We start from the raw sequence: 17262 nt of genomic DNA, 5'->3' as shown, positions 1-17262 counted from the left end.
AAATACTCTTTATATGAGCTCCAAGACTGCCATCATTTCTGCTTAGGCAATATTAAGACTGTGCTTTCCTACGATATGGTAAAAATGAAAGCAGAATAAATTCAAATCAGCAGAGAATCTACTGAGTATTTCCTTTAAACAGCTGTTGCATAAAATACAGCCGTGGTCCCTGACTAGCACCCAGAATCCCTACAGAAAGCTCAGAGTCCTGAGAGAACAAGTCACATTCCTCCTTGTCTCCTCTGCCTCCAAGTTAAGAGACTGCCTGATGCTTTGGTACTCTCCTGGGTGAAGTGGGATTGAGGAGGAAACTAAATGAATCCTCATTAGCTGGTGGGTTCTGAAATGTGTTAGTCACACAAGTACTCCATAAAATAATTTTTTTATGGTGAGACCTTGAGTGAATTACACCTCCATCATTAGGTGGCAGCTGAGCAAAGTGGGATTTCAGAAAGAAGTTTTTGTCTCAGATAGCTTCGTCTTATCCAAGATGAAGAGTTACAGGGGTTTTATTGTACTGGACCCTGACAGAAAAGAGTCGAGTGGCAGGGAGAGATTAGACATAAATTTCCAAAACAACAAATGGATTAAGGTTGTGATAAACTTAAAACAGTAAACAAACAATAGAGGATTTTTTTCTTTTTACTTAAATTTTTTGTCCTTTACTTTTCTCTGGAATTAATTTCTCATTATTGAAGATAACTTGGAAAGTTTAAATTTAAATATTTTTATTGATTCCATCAATGGAATAAAAAATAGATTATACCAACAAGAATCAATTCCCCGATAATCTTTAAGATGTGAAATTTATCTAAATCTTCATTTAGATAGACTAGCATTCCTACAAAACATTTCCATTATCCAGAAAATGGAGGATGAATGTAACACTATGCTTTAAACCCATTAGTAAGGGAAACATAGTCACAGTTAGAAAAATAAGAACTGAAACACTAAAATACTTGTTATCTCTTTGGTGGTGGCCTAGGTATATTCCTGACTGTTAATTGAACAACTTTTACAATTAAACATGGAATTTTTGGAATTATGCTAAGCATAATGAATGTCTGTGAGGATCTCTTTTTTAACAGAAGTCTGCACCCTAAAAATAATGTTTATTTTGATGGATAGGAGAAAGTTCCAGTCCCTTCTTTCAAAAAATGGCTAATCCCAATACAGTGAAGGGCAGTGCACACTCACTAAAAATAGGAGAGGACTGAAAGAGCCAAGAGGTCCCTCTCTTTTCCAGTAGTCACATATTGTATATGAAGTAAGTCAGTTTTAATAATGTTAGAAAATTATCTCTCTTTCCCAATTTTAAATGTCATGTCCATAATATTTCAAAGTTATGGCCTCAACCGTACTGAGTAAATTGTCCTAGACCGCCTAGTAACACCCCTGGTTGCACAGGAAGTTACACCAAGGGCTCTCTAGTATGAATTGCAGGACACTTGGAGAAAAGAACCCTTTCAAAGAGGAACATGTTTCCTGTATATACATTTGAAGGCATATTCCAATGCCCTGCTATATCCTCTAGGAAATTCTAATTGTGTTTAGCTGTCATCTTAAGTTCTTATGTGATTTAATGATATGGGATAAGAAGATTATTCTGATAGGATATTAAGGGGAAATATAAAATTGATTTAATCCCATGTTTCTGCATCAGCATCCTCGAATGACCTGTGCTGCTGAGCTACTTTAATTCCTAATGAGAACTAAGCTTTCTGTCATCATGGTTCCTGTAAAACTTCCAACTGGAAACACCAATTCAAGAACTGTATTTCAACTTAATTGAGGCCTGAGACAGACAGGCAGATAAATGCCCAAATACAAAAGCTTCCATAAAAAAACACCAAAACAACACCTAAAATCATGCTAAGAGATTCAAGACAAAAATGAGTTTTGATAGTGATCTGTCCAACCTCATGACCCACAAGTAATTGTAACTGAAGTAATCATATTGATGATCAGACAGTACAAGCTTCCTAAGGTATGAATTATGTTGTCTCCATGTGGTGGCATACACTGCAAAATGATGCTACATTACTATTTAGCTGCCCTCCATTTTCTTCAACAGCCATCTAGAAAATGAGTCCTGTTGAATCTTGGGAAGTTATGCACAACTAAAAAGAAGTCTAACTATGGAAGAACAAACTAGAACTCTTCCCTCCTGCTCCTAATTGTCTAGATGACCTCAGCCAAATTACTTTATAAAAGGCCAAAGTAATTTGTGTGTCTATAACAAACACTCTCATTTTCTTTACTTTTGGTCACGTCATGCTATTGATAACTCAAGATAATTTCATGGGCTTGTATGTAATATATGCTTACTGGATATGATTAAAGCAAAGGCCAGTGCTCTCATTCTGATATAAGTTTGTCCTCCCCATGCATAATTACAAAGAACAGTTTTGATTTAGGATAGACCTAGAAAGAGGTTAAAATTTCCTTCAGAAATCTACTCTCCTACAAATCTACGGGTTACTTCTCCAGCACTTGAAGAGACAGCTAGCTGTGTATATGAAAATACCTTATCAGGGCCCATTAATTAAGATCAATATGTGAAGTGGTAGTAGGTTTAGGTGTAAATTTGTTCATACTGTTAGCCATTATTAACTTTTACATGCTAGATTATTTCAATGTTGCAATCACATTGCTTGACAGCATGCTGCAATTGCAAAAGGGACATAAATCTTTGTCGTGAGCCCTGTAAAAGGGTGGATGAGAGAGGGGAAAGATGCATTTTTATTCCAGGGTGCATCCAGCACAGACGGGGTTTTCTGCAGCAGTTAATGCCAAGGCAGATGGAGCTATTTTGAGGACTTTTACATTGCTATACTGATATTCTCATATTTAAAGATGTGTTAGAGAATGCTAATATAGCCATTACTTTGCTATTATAAAGGAGTTTAAAAGATAAGCTATTTTTAAAGAGGTTTTTCTCTGTTGAATCCGTTCATTTGCCATCTATCAGACAGTATGATCAGAGTGGGAACTAGAAAACCTCTTCTGAATGTGATTGTCCATCAGGAGCTTATGAAACTCACAGGCTGACCTTTCCTGTACACAAAATGCATAAAAATAATAACTATGTACCCTTGAAAACTTTAACTCTGTGGATTCAAACTTTTCAATATATAGAACAAAATTCAGTATCTCATGAAATTTTAAATCTTTGGGACTAAAATACACTAAAAAATAATCTAACATTTTACTGGTACATGTTTTGGAAGAAGAGACAATTACATAATTATGAACAATCCATCAACACCTAAAAGACAATATCTAAAAAATTTAGGCCTGGCTGCAATTATTTTACTACCCTAAAAAATCTCAACATGAAGAGTTCACTAATCAGCAGAATTATGAGCAATATAGAGGATCGTGGAATTCTTTAGTCAGAAAGCAATTCTTCCTTTCTACTTTTGTTGATCTCAAGAACTTTTCACCAAATCATTTTTTAGTATATGAATATCAATGTGTCCTACTAAAAATTAATCTGATGTACAAACTACCTTAACCTAAGTATTGCCTATTGAATTTGTATGTTGAACCTCGGTGTTCTAGTGTTTCACTCTTTCATGTCTTTGATATATGTATAATCCCCTTGAAAACTTCTGTTAATTCCACTGAAACTTTTCTACTCCGTCCCAAAACAGATCCTAGCCTAACATAACAGCCAAAGCAAAGAAACCTGCTTATGGATTCACATGCCTAATTCAATAAAAATAGCACGAGGCACGCAACTAAGATTTGATTCATTGCAATGTTTAGCTGGAATCCAAATGTGTTTCCACAGAAAATTCAGAAATTTTAATCCTTTAAATTGAAGAAAAAGTATCAGAAGTTTGTAAATGAATGCCTGCAGATGCAAGGTAACGCACGATTAAGTAATGGAGTGTAGCATATGTCCTACATACTTGGGTACAGTGGGGGGCAGCCATAGTATTAGAGCACCAATCTATGTGTTGCAGACCATATGGCACATTTGTAGACCACTTGGATGCTGCAGCTGGTGCAAAATGAAGCTCCTATTTGCTTAGCAGATCTGGCAGTAAGAGAATACCTTATGCTAGTGTTATTTTTACTATATGTTCCCACAGTACAACTTTACACTTTCCAAAGTGTGCTAAGTTTGCACAGATTGCTGAACCTCTGTATGCTTTTGATGTTTGTTACCTGAAAAGCTCCTTTTTCTTCATTGTAAATCTCTTTTGATTTACCATGAAGTAAATCAGCATTCACTTCAGTAAATACTGGAGTATGGCCTCTAGTTTTCCTTATATTTTACCTCTCTTAATTTTAGGACAATTATGGTGTTAAATCTTTCTTCACCTTCTTGCTATTCACTTTTCATTCTTCATAGCAATTTTTTCAAATTTCTTTTCTATCTTGCCAGATATTTCATTAAAAATACCCACTTCATTTTTCCAGGAAATGCTTCTCCAAGACCTGCCATCTAGAATGCCATTAATTCCTGGAAGATTAGGAAATATTGATGATTTATGTTTCACAGTTACTAAAAGCTAGGTCTGAAAACATGTCACACCTTATTAAACAAATTTCTACATCCTACATCACTCTCTATTACCAAGGAAAAAAAGTCTTCTTTTAGATCTTTTTCCTCTCTCTAGTCTAATTTTTTATTTTGGGTTTTTTTTTTGTCTTATGGGGCTATTTTTTCCTTTTTCACTAGATGATGTGTGTGTGAAAAGGTTCCCCAATATACCACCAAACACAGTACACCAAAACTTCCTAATATGTTCAGGTCAGTAATTTATTTCTTTTATACCTGTCTCCATCACAGTACACCCTGTGATCAATCAATCTTATTATGATACAGTATCACAGCTATACAGGCCTGATTAATTATCCAGTTTTTCAGGGGTATCATTTACTATTAAGGAGAAAGAAAAGTTTCCTCCTCCATCAAATCCCTCTAGAATGCACAAAGCATTTAGTTGTTTCAATTTTAGAGGAAGAGTGATGAGCTGGGGTGATGACAACTGACAGTAGTGATCCATGTTCCTCAAGATACCAAGCTCCTCCTTTAGCTTGTGTAAGTCCACTGAATGTGTCTAACTGTTGACTTGCAGCAAATGAATATATGGTTCATTCTCCACTTCTCTTCCCCTGATTCTGATATATGCCATATAAAACAGGTTTCTTTTTCTGTTTTCAGAAAAATTGGATGACCCTGAACACCTGTCAGAACTGTATCCAACAACAATTTTTCATAGAAAATTAATTTAAGAAAGCTGGCATTTTTTCACCCTGCCTCTATTAGAACCAACCTACATAATCACATAATGATCACAACACTAAAACATATTAAAGACACATTTTATTCTTTCTGAGATGAGGTAGGGAATCTTGGATTTTCCTGGTATCCTTTCTCATACTGAAAACTGCCCCATTAACATTTTGAATGCTGGGAAGAAAACTATCCTTTCACTTGTGGAATACTGTCATACCTCCATAGTGAAACCTATTGAATGTGCATTTATGCAGGCATTCAGTGCTCCTTTTGGATTGGCTTGTAAAATACTGAACTCCATTGGTAACACTCCTCTCAGGACCAAAGCACTCTTGTCAAGATGGAGATGCAAGCCCAGAGTTGACATTTCTGTGCTTTCCTGCTCTCAAATGCTGCAAAACCTGTACAGACATATTTAGTTTTAAACATCTGCTTAAGCCCCTCCTGTTTCTGGAAAGCATCAAAGCTTTTCCTTTAACACTTTGCTGATTCAGATTGCTGGTTAGATGCCAGCTTCTATCTGAGATGTTAGATTAAAACCCTTTCTAGCTGGTTCTTTTGACCTGCAACTGGGAAAAAAAAGTAGTTAATGTAATTAAAAAAAAAAATAAAAAATAGAATAATAATATTTGATAGGAATGTGCTTGCCATGGAGGCCTTTTTTTTTTAAATTTTTTTTTTTTTTTTTTTTTTTTTTTTATGTGTTGGAGTATTCCTGGTAGTAGTTCTGTCATGGAATTATATAATTATATGAAGAGGTCTTTGTTAAGTTAGTTACTGTTCTGTGTGTGCCTTTGCAGGAAGCCGTGAAGGTTTTCAGACGGTTAAAGAAAAAAGAAATCAACATCACATGGTGTTCTATTACATCATTCCACAAGTGCATCACCCATTGTTTCCTTCAACATGTGGCTCTCAACTTCCAAGATAAACATTCCCAGTGATTAGCTCCCCAATCCCACATCTGCCTTATCTCGAGAGAGACGCAGCTTTGTGAGGGACGACTTTCACCACCTATTTACATTCTTAACATTGTTTTAAGCCTAGGCAGGCCTCCCCGGAATTTCCCCCAAGGCGTTCACGGCTGCTGCCACCTCCAGCCCGAAGGGCTGCAGCAGCGTGCTCGGTGCCGCCCAGCCCCGCCTGAGCCGCAGGCTCCCCCTGCGAGCCGGGGAGAGCAGAGGAGCTGCGGGAGGGCCACGGAGCCAGGGGAGCGAGCCGGAGGGACCCGGGGACGGGAGAGAGCTGCCAGTGCTGGGAGGGAGCCGCCCAGGAAGGGAAGGAGCAGCCGGCTGTGGGAAGGGGCCGCCAGTGGTGGGAAGGAGGGAGCCAGGCGGGGTGGGAAGGCGCAGGAGGGATGGGAAGGCACAGGAGGGATGGGAAGGCGCAGGAGGGATGGGAAGGCACAGCAGGGATGGGAAGGCGCAGGAGGGATGGGAAGGCGCAGGAGGGATGTAAAGGAGGCGAGAGGGATGGGAAGGCACAGCAGGGATGGGAAGGCGCAGGAGGGATGTAAATAAAGGAGGCGGGCGGAGCGGCTCGCAGCAGCAGCAGCCGGAGCTGAGGCTGTGTTGCGGCGCCCTCTGGTGGGGGCGGCGCGCCTGGCACCCCGCGCTCCGGGCAGGGCTGCGGAGTGAGCACCCCCGGAGTGAGCACCCCCGGAGTGAGCATCCCCGGAGTGAGCACCCCCGGAGTGAGCACCCCCAGAGTGAGCACCCCCGGAGTGAGCACCCCCGGAGTGAGCATCCCCGGAGTGAGCACCCCCGGAGTGAGCACCCCCAGAGTGAGCACCCCCGGAGTGAGCACCCCCGGAGTGAGCATCCCCGGAGTGAGCACCCCCGGAGTGAGCACCCCCAGAGTGAGCACCCCCGGAGTGAGCATCCCCGGAGTGAGCACCCCCAGAGTGAGCATCCCCGGAGTGAGCACCCCCGGTGTGAGCACCCCCGGAGTGAGCACCCCCGGAGTGAGCACCCCCGGAGTGAGCATCCCCGGAGTGAGCACCCCCGGAGTGAGCACCTCCGGAGTGAGCACCCCCGGTGTGAGCACCCCCGGAGTGAGCACCTCCGGAGTGAGCACCCCCGGAGTGAGCACCCCCGGTGGGAGCATCCCCGGATCCGCCCCACGGCACCTCCGAGCTCTTCGCCAGCTCCAGATGCGCGTTATTGGAAAGGATCTATTCTTCTCTCTTAGAAATAATCAAGCTCGGCTCTTACAGAAAGCACAATTCGAAAGGAACGGATCACATTCGGATCATTTGTCTCTATGTATGCGGGTGTTACTTAGCTTATGGCTATGTATTGCAAAGCTGCTGTTTTACTTTGTTTGTACTAATGGCAGGCAATATACCATTATTGTGATACTATATTGCTGCAGCTCCAAGGAACAGGGACACTGATAGTATTGACATTAAAGGTGCCAATAACATCACTGTTATATCTGCAACGATGTGCATAAATAAAGATTTATAAGAAATATTATTTATAAAATAAAAAATACCTATTTTTACTCCCTAATCCTTCTCTTAGACTGACATGCTGATATTTAGAGGATATCTCTAATAATGGGAAAAGAACAGAGAGGAAGGAACATAAGGTGTCATCTCTGGTGAAACTTTTCTTTAATAAATGTTGGATCAGATATGGGGTAAAGGAGCATCATGGAGTTCTGAAGGGAAAAGAATGAGCCAGGGAGCAATGACGATGCAGATCTCCCATGGGGAGATTACCAGGGAGAGATTCTGACATACTACTCCTTCTGGAGGAGTTAGTAAAGGGAGAGATCCTCACATTAGCCCCCTTAAAATCCCTTTGGCTCACAGTTAGAGACAGGAGTAATCAAGGTAATGTCAATGAAGCTTCTTCCTCTGACTTCACCATCAGTACAGCTGCTTAACTGCTTTATCTGATTATTGATAGCCTGCAATCACAACTATCACTCCTCTCAAGTTAGAATAAGGAAACATAAACCCAGAGCATGGTACATAATGCAGACCATTTTATTACAAAATAAAGACTAATTCAGACAGTTCTACTTTTGTCAGCACTAGAAGCTTTGTTTCCCGATAGACAAGCTGCTATGTGCATAGAGCATGCATCAAATAGATGTACAAAACAAACCCATGGTAGGTTGTGAACCTTTGCCTTAGAGCAGTATTCATTCGATTGTTGAACATCCACCATTTTTAAGGCCAATTTTGTTTATTGAATGCATTTGAACTGCACTATTTTGCTCTGGCACATTGAATGTGTAGAGCTTGAACAGACAGGAGAGGAGGCTGTGAGGGAGGGAGGAAGAAACTAAAGACAGCAAGGCAGCAAGCTGACCTCCCTGTATGCTTGTTTCTTCTGCTTTCCTGCACTCTACTGACAGCCAGTCCCACATGATGTATGGTGATTGCTGAAACCTGCTACCTGCTGTGTGAGTCTGATACTTTCCAAAGGCTGATTGTAGCTGAGAAATGGATGACCCTTGCTCTCACACATCCACACACAATACGAATAATATTTCTTGGGCAGGAACAAGATGGAGGTTTTTTTCCCCTCTTCTTCTTCACTCCACATGGGAAAGGCACTGCCTATTATTGACTAGCCTCAGTTATGGACTCAGGACTAGTTTTATACAGCATATAGCATTTTGTGGTCTGTCACATCTGTTTTTATGCTCCTTGTTTTTCCCTTGATAGGCTTGCCTGACATGGTAATGCCTGCAAACACTATTAATGAAAGCAGTTCTACTCATAGCAGCATCTCAAGTGGTACTTTCATTGGCTTCACGTTTACCTCCTGTAATATGATTTATTTTGCTGGCAGTTGGAATAGTTCCTGCTGTGAAGCTCATGTGCTCCTTCTCTGGGGCTTATGTTCCCTTTCTGTTATATGCCCTCAACAGATGTGAGAAAGAACAAGGAGACATGTGATGCAAATATCTTACAGAGGGCATGAATTCAACATGTTTCACAGGCTGCTCAGGTAAAATATGAGCTGTCATTAGGTGTTACAAATCATGCTGTGGGGCAAGATATTTAATAACTTATGAAATACAAGCATTTATGAACTGCAAACAGACTAGGACTAATGAATGAGAGTTCAGTTTCAGCAGCATGTGTGATTTAAGAGTTTCCTCCTCACCTTAGAGCTGCTCATTTCTCATTTATTGCAAGAGATCACTATTATTTAGTTGTGCTCTTTGATGGCATGATTGCACCATCTACCAGATCTTTGCATGGCTTTTTCCCAAGAAATAAAAAGAGGCTGTATTTTTGAAGAACATAATTTCCCTGATCACAAACACTGTGCAAGTGGCACAAAGAAAGGGTGTGTATGATAGCCTCTTGGGGTAGAACCAGAAATAATGGCCAGTGAGTGGGAAATTGGTTAAGACATCTCAAGTCAGTTAGTTATGCTGCAAGCAGTATAATAATACTGAAACATATTCTTATACTGTGGTAATACCCAAAACACATTGTGTGTAAGAAAGCATAACCCTGTCAGAGACATGCAAAATCCCAACCAGACCACACAAGCTAAGGAAAACAAAAGATGATGAGAAAAGATATTCTCTTTACAGTTATCAAGACATTGACAATATCTTACGTCTTACAAGATGCAAAATTATTTCAATGCTATCTTAAATATATTTAAAGGACACACTACAGATCGTCTTCTTACCTACCCTCTTTTCTCGAGCACCATTCACAGAAATTCTAAAACAATATTCCACAAGTTGCAAAGATTCACAGTTTTTTCTTTAAAACTAAATGTATCTAAGACTAAGGAATTTTGTAAAATTATCAACACGGGCCTGGGAAATTAAAGAAATTATGTAATTGCTCCATGTTCCACAGTCTCTAATACGATTTGATTACATGGTTGAGTGGAGAAGAAATCTATCAAAATGTTATGCAAGTTTTAAATCTGGCTGTTTTTAATTTCCATTTTGAGGCGAGTCAAATTTGGGGTTTATAAAATGATTAAAATTTCAACAAGAAAGTATATATTTGCATAAAGGAAACTGTATATAAATTAAAAGTTCATAAAATATTACTTGTAATGTTTCCAAACACACAGGGAGCAAACCACAGCTCTCTGATCTTGGCATTAGCCCTGCTGTTTTCGCAAATCATAACTCAAGAGTTATTTTTGCCTTGCTGTGAGAGAAGGAGCCATCTAATTCAGGCCACAGGAGGCCCCCACAGAGCAGGCAAAACAGCAAACTTCCTTAGCCTCCCTGGATTTTATATTAATAGATGTGCAGAATGTCTGCTCTATGGTCTTAGTGTGCCAAGGAGACTCACAGCTGACAAGATGAACAGAGAATTAGCAGTTCTGTCACACAGTAGACACAGAGTCTATACTTTTGATACTGATGAACAACAAAGCTCAGTGAAACAGAGATCGTCACTTTAGATTAGTTATTAGAACACCAAATACAGTACCTTTCACACTTCAAAATAATTTCTATAGTAATAAAAGTCACTGTGACAGTGTAGTGCTGTTGTGGCAAATTTCATCTATTCCCCTCGTTTATAAGCTCCTCTGTAATAACACTTTACCCATCAGAATTCATTGAAATGCATTTCATTATCCCAATCAGCCCCCTGAGTCATAGCTTTATTGTATTGCATTTCCTTTCTACTGTATTTGAACTTTCTTCTAATACTAAAGCTGATTTCAAGCCCATTACAACCAGTTGCAAATTAGCTTTTATTCTGCTCTGACTGCTGGTGTGTTTTAATAAATTCATGCCAAAATTTTTATAACATAATATTAATGCACTTTATATTTTAATTATTTTATCCCCAATTAATGTAGTTTTTTCTGATTTATTTCATGCTTTTTCTTTGTCCTAGGATGGGCTAAGCATCTTGCCCACTCTCATGAGCATGGGTACTTGTACTACTATGCTCCTCCTGATTTTAGGATTAGAAATTAGCATCATGTTCCAATATTTTAAAAGGGAATATTTTAAGGGGAAAGGAATACACCATAATTTATGTGCATGTTTTCTTTGGAACACATTTTTGGAATAACCTGAAAAAATCTCTGCAAGTGTGAGAGATACATAGATATATATCTATATTGATAGATAGGTAGATAGACATATTTTACTTATGTACATACACACACAAGCAGAAAACTTTTGACAGATTTGTTGAAAGAGGAAAGGTCTTGCTCCTTGCTTGGCACCAACTACATGCACTTGAGGAAGATAACTCTATGGTTCTCTAATTCCCCTTCATCATCACTCAGCTCTTCCAGTGAATACCAGCATAGACACACTCACTGAATCTCCACAGCTCAGGATTATGTTTTCTGTGTCAATACACATTTCACAGATTTGAAGTATGCTCATAAGAGAGCTATACCTTTAAATAAAGCAGTGAGTGGCAGAACTGGAGAATATATAGAAACGCTTTAGCAATGCAATTAGAATAACTTAAATTCTACACTTTCCAGTAGTGTTTTTTTCTTCCAGAAAAATTCATTCATCTTATGATACTCTTTGTTGGTGGAAGCAGTGTCTTGGATCAGAAGGCCATGAAATGAACTTCTAGTTTCTTCTGCAAGTGTCTTTTTGATATTAGTGTATGAAGACATATAGATATGATTTCACCAAGTCAGAGACATCCATTAAGAAAGAAGCAAGAGAAGGGAGTGTGCAGCTTCTGTCTTTTGACTGACTGACACTTTCCACTGTGAAATATTTTGGGAAATATTTTCTTTGAGAAGTTCCCACACCTCTAAGCCTGTCAGCAATGATGAGACTTACTTGACAGGATTGTGCTGTTGGATTGAGGAGAACAGTTTTTCTCTCAAAATTCTCAATATGTTTGCTGAGATTAAAGCTGCTGGCATAACTTTTGTTGTGTCTTTGCCTGCATTTTTCAGGTCAGCTTTTGTGGCACGTTAACAGTTATGAAACTGACCTTGCTGCTGAAGTTGCAGCAGCCACACATATAATGAATACACATGGATCTTTTAAGTGGGAACAGTTAGGGCCCACATTTGTTTTACTAGCCTTTTTTTTTTTCATTTTTTGCCTTCTTTTTCCCCTCAAAGTCATTGAAAAGGCTTGAGATTTTTCAACAGCAGGAGGAAAAAACATGTATTGTTTATGGGGCTCTTTCTCCTGGCCAAATGCGTTGTATCTAAGACTCAAGCACGCAAAGGCATAGGAAATGTGCTGAACTTCGACACACTGCTATCGCCCAAAATTTCATTTGTGGGAATCTTAGTTTGCTCTGCTTTACTCAGCAACAAGTTTTTGCCTTTCTGGTCTTAGAACAAGAATTTTAGCTGCAGGTAAACTTTCCTCCAAGTGCATGATGCTAGGAGCACTGCTGCTATGTCCAGCTCCATGGAGGGGACATCCCTGGGCTTACTAGGACTCCACATGTTTCTAGTACAGTTAAGAACTGCTGCTGTGACTTAAGCGTTGAGAAAAACTTGGTTCAGAAAAGCATCTGTGAAGATGAATAATGTATGAATTATTTGCTAGGTGATAGAGTTAAACTAGTATGTCTGCAGTCACAAACATACTATAAACTACAGGAAACTTAGACTAAGACAGGAGGAAAATTAGACTAAGATAGGGAGAGTGGATCTGTAAAGACAGCTCCTGAAGAGAGGAAAGACTGAAGTAAGACAGAAGCTGCAGCAGATATATTCTATCGCAAGAGGAAAAAAAAAAGAGAAAATAGACCTCTAGAGCAGACTGGCTGGAGAGAGACAACAAAACGAAAGGAGAAAAACCCCATGAAAACTGTTTTTTTTTTAAAGTCATTAAATAATTCTTTCCACTTATTTTTTTTACATTTGCATTTCAGACATTTTATACATCAGCATTTTCAGGAAAATTGATATCAGTTATAAGAACTGCTTTTACTACTGCCTTCAAATTCTGAGTTCCACATGTACTTTTCTATTTTTATCCTTTATCTTTCTTGTCCTTCTCCAGATTGCCTTTATGGAATCAAGACTAATCACTAGATTAAGAAAAATAAGTCCTTTTGTCCCTCAGTCCATATCGATTTCTATGCAGTTAAAGACTCAAAAGTGTTTTACACTGGAAATAATTGTAAGATTAATTACAAAGTGTCAAATATTATCCCTATCCACCTACTTGTAATATATCTGCGTTTGAAAGTATGTTGTCCTTCAGAATAGAAGACTCCCTTTTTCCTTAGTATTTGTTTTCCATTTCATTTTCCATTGTAAACCCTCCTAACTCAGGTTGACAGTATCTTTTAAAGTTGACCTTTTCCACTAGATGGCACATGGGGCCACATGAGTGTCAGGAGAGACACAGGTTGCTGAACTGTGTTGTAAGAATGCATGTAATGCTTAAAAAAAAATCAGTATAAGACCAACACGTTTGTTAACTACTGCTAACTGGTATAACTCCATTGGCTCCACTGGGATATGCTGATCTATAATAGGCAAAACTTGATGTGTGCTGCGTATAACATTGTTTTCTAAACTGTTGTATTATGCATCTTGGAAATGGAAAATTTCTATGTTTAATATGAAAACTGTATTATATTATAAGAAACTGTATTATATTGTATCCTAATATCTCATTCTTCATAGGTCCTTAGAGACCACTGGTATGAAGATTTGAGTGTCAGGTGGAATTTACCTGGTTACCATATCAAAATGCTAAAAGGAGCGTGCAGGCACAGTACAAAGAATAAAAATATGCAGAAGATTTCAGTGAAAAGGTATCAAATGGAATGCACCATTAATGCTTCAAAGATCTGATCTCTCTTTAAGATTTGCCAGAATTATTGTCCTTGCTTTTAGTTCCTACAGCCTCTTCAGTGATAATTACTGATGCTTATATTTTATCTAAGAATTTCTGAGTCAGAAATGTATAACCCCTTCTGCTGCCAGAGGACTGCTTGCCCAAAAGCCTTTGGCTGCCCATCTGCTGTTGGAAGAGACAGTTATTCAATCTTCTTTGTCAGGTCAATTTAAAAAAATCTTGGCAGACCTGGAAAATGGAGGTGGAACACTGGAGGTGAAACTTCTGGGTGAATCTCAAGCTTTTTATTTGTCTAGGCTCTACAGAAACAATCCTTTAAAGACCCCCTTGTTGTTCTAATGGCTCAGACTACATTTGGCTCATAGCAAATATAGCAACTTCTGTCTTTCGGTTTCTGTCTCAGGCCACAGTGGAATTGCTGATCGCTGGGAAGCCATCCAGCTTACCAAATGAAGTCCATGAATACATTCCACAGGGCCCATGACACTTGCTCAGGTCTTCCAAATGACATTTTCCTCATATGGAAAGTCTTTAAAAAGATTTACGCTTGGAAGTTTCTATGCAACTGGTGCAATCACATAATCCCTTGTTTCTGTAGTGTGATCTCCAGCCCTTTTTTGTCCCAAAGTGAACTTCAAACTATCTCTAAAAATAGGCTATCAGTTTTGGTTTTTTAGTATCACACTGGCTATTGCACTGTTTATGACTTCTGCAGTTATCAAGTCTCCAGAATAACCGCTATCAAAAATTGGCATGAACCAAACCAGTCTGGTGCTTTCTTTCTTTTTTCTCTGGCTGCTTGCCCAGGCTAGCTCTAAGGAAGGCCTAGAGTAAGTAAATGTGACTTTTATCTAAGCTACAAATCAGAGCTACAAATCAGAGGAGGTGACAATTCCCATGGTAAGAATTTTCCATGAGAAATATTCAGCTATTTCATCCCCAAAAGTAAATACCTGACAGAAGTGGTCAATAAGCTATTTGATTTCAAATACTATGCAGAAACAAAGATAGATGGTACAGAGACAGTGATCATGCCAGCCATTCCCACATAAAAAGCCAGAGCTGTTTTAGGTGAATTTGATCTTTTAAGTGGTGTCTAAAATACATCTGGTGAACAGATCACTGCAATTGACTACCTTTGTGAGATGAAGTTCTATCCTATATATATGAATCAGCCCAACAATATCAATTTGCCCTATAATATGAAACACGTGAACATGGTCATCTCCTGAAGACTATACACACAGAATCTCTCTAGTACTCTTTGCTATGCCACCAGTGCCTGCTGTAACTCATCTGACCCTCAGTTTTATGTCCCTAAAGTTGGCCACACCAACCATATCTTAGCTTTTCTTGCCCAAAGACTCCAGATGGGCATCCAGGACTGAACAGGAGGGGATGAAGAACATCAGCATCTGCAATGCTCTTATTTACCATGAAGAAAAGGTGAGCTTGGAAGTTCCCTAAACTTGAGTGAAAATATCTACTGGGTAGAAGAGGTAAAACACCCTGAACTGTACATGTCTATGAGCCACCATCCATTTTTGTATTCAGAAATGTGTTATATTGGTCTACTTGTTTAAAAAAATTTGAGCTATGAGGTATTTTATATGTTAAAGCTGTGAAATATATGAAAGATAAAAAAAACACTGATAGAAATGAAATCATTGGAATTCTTTGGTAACTGAAGGACTCAAGAGAAAAATGTTATCATTATTTAAACTTTGATCCAAGCTAGAAAGCAGTAGAAATCTTGGAGACCTCAGAAAGGTCAAAGAACAGATTATTACAACTTCTCTTGTCTGACTGGTGGCCACCTGTCCAGAGAGCAGTCTATCTTACTGGTGGTAAGCATGTTAGTGCTTAAACTAGCAGCATGTGAATCCTATCTAGCTACACTTCCTCCAGGTATTAGCCAGGAAGGAAAATTGAAAACTACTCTAGAATTTTTTGTCATGCACACTTTACACTTCCAACTCAGCTAACCCTTCAGTCCATGCTGTTACTGGGTGTTATGGACACAGCTTGAGCCTTCTCTGTTCAGAAGGTGTCTGTCTGAAAAGGCAGCCTAGAGGAGATTGTTTGAAAAGAGACTAGGAGTAATCAAACCCAGAGGCTCTGTGTTTTCTAGCACACATCATGGTAGGAGCACCTCAAATATCCCTTCCATAGCTCTGGGTGTTAACTCCTGCTCCACTGGCATAGTCAGAGCCAGTTGGCTGAGAGAGAAACATACCTCTTCATCATTGCTAACATGGATCTGCAAGAGCTAGTCTGGTAACATGGCTCCATGTAGTTATCACCAGTTCACAATGTTCCTCTATTTTTCCTGCAGGCCAAACATGTTGAGAAGGAGACAATAGCAAAAATTCACCCTAAAGGACTGTTATGACCTCCTTGAACTGCACGAGCCATGGTGTACCACTGTGTTTTCTGTGTAAAATAAGCCTTTAAAAATCAATTCTTCCCACTGCTGCTAGACCCTGAAAATGAATTCGTTTCAGTTTGTAATCATCTGCATAAACTACTGCCAAAAAAGTTAATGAAACTGGCATGAGCACCTGATCACAGTCCAACAGCAAAGTATATCAACAACGTAAACACATTTAGTCCCTGCTCTAGGTATGGTAGAAGAGCTTGTTAAAAGTGATCCTGGGAACCATTTAAAGTTAAATATTATTAGAGCTAGAACAGTTCTTCATGTTCCCTAGAGGTTAAAAGGAATAAAACCCCTGATAGGCAAAAAGGACAGATAGCATAGGAGGAATATTAGCCTAGACCTAAACCACTGCAACTTTTGACACTCATTTAATAATAATAGTTTAAATTAATAATTATCAGTAGAGTAGTTAATAAAAAATAACACAAAAGAGCCACTTTAATTGGTCAAACACTGCTTAGTCAGCATGTCCTGAATCTTTCTCTGTGAGCCTGAATGACATGTGAACCAGCAGTTTATTTTTATCCCTGACTGCTCAGTCACTCTTTCAGTGGAGCCTAACTAACGGCAATGTCATAGGATGAGAGATAGTTAGCACCTTCAGAATTTTCTTCCTGAAAAATTACTTTAAAATAATATTAACTATATAGGTGCATGTATATTTGGCAATCCTCTTTTGAAATACAGGCAACATTTTGATCTAAACCTACCTCGTTTTCTGGAAGTTTATTTTGGAGCTTGCTAAGGATCAGGAAAAGCTAGTGAGCCTTTAGCATAAAGAAACCAGGGGTTCCAAGTGCTACACAGA

At 39.1% G+C, this 17262-nt stretch overlaps 1 long non-coding RNA gene across 1 annotated transcript in view; it reads right to left on the bottom strand.

Annotated features, from left to right (window-relative positions):
• Positions 1 to 17262, bottom strand: part of LOC111937119 (uncharacterized) — a 114565-nt gene that overhangs the window by 65865 nt on the left and 31438 nt on the right. The gene's annotated exons all lie outside the window — the stretch shown is intronic.

The sequence above is a fragment of the Cyanistes caeruleus genome, chromosome 4, assembly GCF_971803275.1.
Source record: "Cyanistes caeruleus chromosome 4, bCyaCae1.hap1.1, whole genome shotgun sequence".
In the NCBI taxonomy this organism is placed as follows: domain Eukaryota; kingdom Metazoa; phylum Chordata; class Aves; order Passeriformes; family Paridae; genus Cyanistes; species Cyanistes caeruleus.
The sequence above is the reverse complement of the archived record's forward strand: the minus strand, read 5'-3'. Positions and strand labels throughout refer to the sequence as shown.